Raw genomic sequence first — 4,294 nt, forward strand, 5'->3', positions numbered from 1 at the left:
ATCTTTTTTTCGTTTTTTTTTTTTGTATTTTGTTTTTTGTTTTTCTTTTCCTGAGAATTTGATTTTAATTTAGAAAAAAAATTAAAAACACTTTTTAGATTCTCTTCACATACAGAATAATAATTTCTTGTCTTGAAGAAAAAAAAATTGGAGAACTAGTGGTTTTTTTGTTTTAAAATGAAAAAAAAAATATGTTTCTTTGGATTTAATTTAAAAAACAATAGTGTATAGTAAAACATTTATTTGAAGAGTAAAAGAGTTTTTTTTAATTATTATCCTTTGTGTACCTATTTATTTTAATTTTAATTTTAATTATTATTATTATTATTAAAATTATTATTATTATTATTATTTCTATTATTAATGGGAAATTAATTAAATTTTATTGGATAATTGTGTAAATTTTTTTGAAATTAATTTTTGTACATTAAAATTTTGTTTTAATTTTAGTTGGAAAAGAAAGTTAGGGAATATATATATATAGAAAAAGAACAGAAGCTTTCTTTGGAATTTTCATGGTTTCATTAAAAAAATATCTACGACACGAATGTCGATGAGAAATGAAAGAGGAATAAATGAAAATTCTAAAGGGTCAAAAATTTGTAGATAATTTAGTTAAAGTAATTTTTTTCTTAATTTTTTTTTTATTTTTCTTTATTTGTCTTTATTTGTTTCTTTCTGATTTTTAATTTCTTGTTTCCATTTTATTTTCTTATTTTTCTTTTATCTTCTTTTCTATTTTTCCCTTTATTTCCCTTTTTATTTTCTTTTACATTCAATCCTTTTTGTTTGTTTTTTTCTTTATTTTTCTTAAATTCTTGTCAATTTTTTTCAATTTCCCTAAATTTTTTTCATTTTCTCTCACGTGTTTTCCATTTATTTCCACTTTTTTTTAATTTGCAAAAATATTAAACTCACGTTTTTTTATTTATTTTTTTTTCAATTTTTTTTTATTTTCAATAAAAATTGTTTTTTATTTTTGTTTTTTTTTCTAAAATAATTATATTTTTTCTTTATTAAAAAAATATTTCTCCATTTCTTTAATACATTTTTTACCCCCCCCCCCCCCTCTCCCCCCGTCTCTTGACATTAATTTTAAAAATTTTCTCCATTTATCAAAAATAATTTTCTTTTGTTCCTTTTGCTTGAAAAAAAAATGTGTTTTCCATTAAATTTTTTCCATGATTTCCTTATTACTTTCTTGTGTTCATTTTAATTTTTATTTTGTCTTGTGAATTCGCACGAAAACACCACGAATTACCGAGTCATTCTGTATATATCGAAAACACACTTGTTTTGTAAATACACGATAAAAAAAAGTATATATATATTTGTAGACGAAACGAAGTTGCAGAAAATGTTTCTGATTTTTACATTGTATTTTTTTTTTCATTTACAAGAAGCAATTTTTTTCTATTTACAAAAATTGAAATTTTTTTTTCATTCAATTTTTGCATTTTCAAATGATTTATTTGTAATTATTTTTTTTAATTTATTTAAATTAAAGATTTAATCAAAGTTTTTTTTCGACAATTTATGATGAATATTAAAATAAATAAATTAATTAATAGTTTATTTATTAATAATTAGGTAACTGTTAATTATTTATTATTAATTAAACAAATTTAATTAATTAATTAATAATAAATAATTAATAGTTTATTATTAATTAATTAATAATAAATAATTAATAGTTTATTATTAATTAATTAATAATAAATAATTAATAGTTTATTATTAATTAATTAACAGACGATTGTTAATTAATATTTATTCATCAATAGTCGATTGTTAATTAATATTTATTAATTAACAGATGATTGTTAATTAATATTAATTAATGATTAGGTACTTATTAATTAATAAATATTAATTAATTATTAATTGTTTTTTAATAAATAATAATTAATTTAACATTAGGTTATTGGATTATTATTTTAATTTAGTAAAAAATTACTTTTAATCGATTATGAAATTTTTATTCAGTAATAAATTATCATGTTGTATAATAAAAATGAATTATTGATGGGAAAAAAATTTAATTTTTCACAAAATAGACTGAATTGAGTCTTGAAATTAAGAAAAAAAAACCTAAAGAAAAAAAAAACAATATTAATATTGTAGCTGACTAGCGATCGCAAAAAATAAAATCTGTATTCCGCTGCAACTGTAATCGTAAAAATTAAAAAAAAAAATTTGTTAAATGTATCGCGTAATCATTATGCAAAAGTGTAGTGCATGTAGCTTTTTTCGAATGGGGTCTGAGACGTAAGGTTTTAGGTACACACAATTCTTAATTAGCGATAGACAATTAATTCTAGTGTGTAGTGAATGAGATAAAAAAAAACAAAAAAAAAAACAAAAAACAAAAATAATAAGTGAACAAGGACGCAACACTTGAATTTAAAATAAAAAAAAATTATGGGCAATATTCATCATTATTATAAAAATCATGAAAATGAAAATTTCTCAATTTTCAAAAATAAAATTAAATCAAAAGAAAAAAAAAAATTTTTTTTAATTTATTTCTATTTAATTTATTATTTATTAACAATTATGGTAATTTATTTAAAATGGTTTTTCTAAAAAAATTAAGAGAAATTACAAAAAAAATTCTGTATTTTCTAAAGAGAAATAAAAGAGTAAGGAATAAAAATTAAAAACACTTTTTAAAAATTTTTTTTTCATTTTTTTAAAAAAATTTTTCTAAAAAAAAAATAAAATTAATGAAATTTTTTTTATTCAAGAGAAATTTTAATTTCGTTTTTGCAAATTGAGTGTATTTTTTTTCGATGGCAAAAAAATAAATAAAAAACGTGAGTAAGAAAAAAAAATAAAAATCATCTCACAAAATATTTTGCGATGCCATGTAAAGTTTAAAAGAACAAAGAAAAAAAAAGAAAAATCTCGTGGCTGAATTTTTTTTTCTATCAGCCACTATGTTGTTCCACGTCCACGCAGCACCATTCTTTCCTCTGCGAATGAAAAAAATAAATAAATAAAACCAGGTGAAAGAGAAAAAAAAAAAAGTAATAAAGAAAAGAAAAAAATAAGAATATTCCATCACTCGGCCCTTGTCCTTTTTGTCAGCTCGATTCTATTTCCCCTTTATTTAGAACCCTTCGATCGATGTGGTACTAAATTATTTTGATGAATTCAATAAATCAAGTTGTCACTGATATAATATACATGAAAAGTCTTATTTATTTTATATTTACCTAAAAATATTTCCATGAAAAATATTGAGATTTTCTATTTTGCCGACTGTTGGTAAGGAAGAAATTCATGATACCGACAGTTGGTAATTATCGACTGTTGGTAAACGAGAGTTTATCTTTACCGGCTGTTGATAAAAAATAAGTCAATGAAACAAAAAAATTAAGTTACCGACAACGAATAAACTAAAGTGTGTCTTTATCGACTGTTGATAAAGCAAAACGTAAGTTATTCAACAGTTAATGAAATAGACATTTCAGTTACCGACAGTTGATAAACTCGAGTCATATAATGATTTTAAAAATAATTTAGCTATTAATTTTTTTAAACAATTTTTTACATTGCGATTTTATAACAAAGGAAGAAATTTCTTTTACAAAAATAGATCATTATTTTTTTCACTGTTTAAAATATAGGAAAAAAGTGAGAATTATAAAATTTAATAAATAGAAATTAAAAATAAAAAAAATATAACTGAAAATTTAGTTTTCATTTTGCAGTATCATGGAGTTTTAAAATTCTTTTTTCTAAAATCTAAAGACAAATCAATTACCGACTAATGGCAATGTAAAAAACTAAATTATCAACAGTCAGTAAAGTAGAAATCTATCCAATTTACACTTTGTAATTAGTAAAGTGAACAATGAACCTACTAACCATAAAGTAGAAAAGGTAGTGAACCGCATCAATTACCGACTGATGGTAATGTAGAAAACTAAATTATCAACCGTCGGTAAAATAAAAATCTGCCTATTTTCTGATTTTTTTGGTAAAGTAAAAATAATCAACTTACCTCTTTCTGCCGCCAGTAGAATTTCTGTTTATGATTTTTAAATATTTGTAGATCAATTTTTATTTTAAAATAAAGTTAATAAAAATTAAAAAAAATAAATTAAGAACTAAAATAATGTAATTATAAACAGTAAAATATAAATCGAATTTATTTATTTTTTTTTAATTTAAAATTATAAAAACGAATTTTTATAAAATACTATCAGAGGGAAAATTGTTTATTTTTTATAAAATATGTTTAAGAAAAATGGGTAAGTAAATGAAAAAAAGGAATTTGAATCAACAA

This window comes from Leptopilina heterotoma, unplaced genomic scaffold, assembly GCF_015476425.1.
Source record: "Leptopilina heterotoma isolate Lh14 unplaced genomic scaffold, ASM1547642v1 Lhet_275, whole genome shotgun sequence".
Classification (NCBI taxonomy): Eukaryota; Metazoa; Arthropoda; class Insecta; order Hymenoptera; family Figitidae; genus Leptopilina; species Leptopilina heterotoma.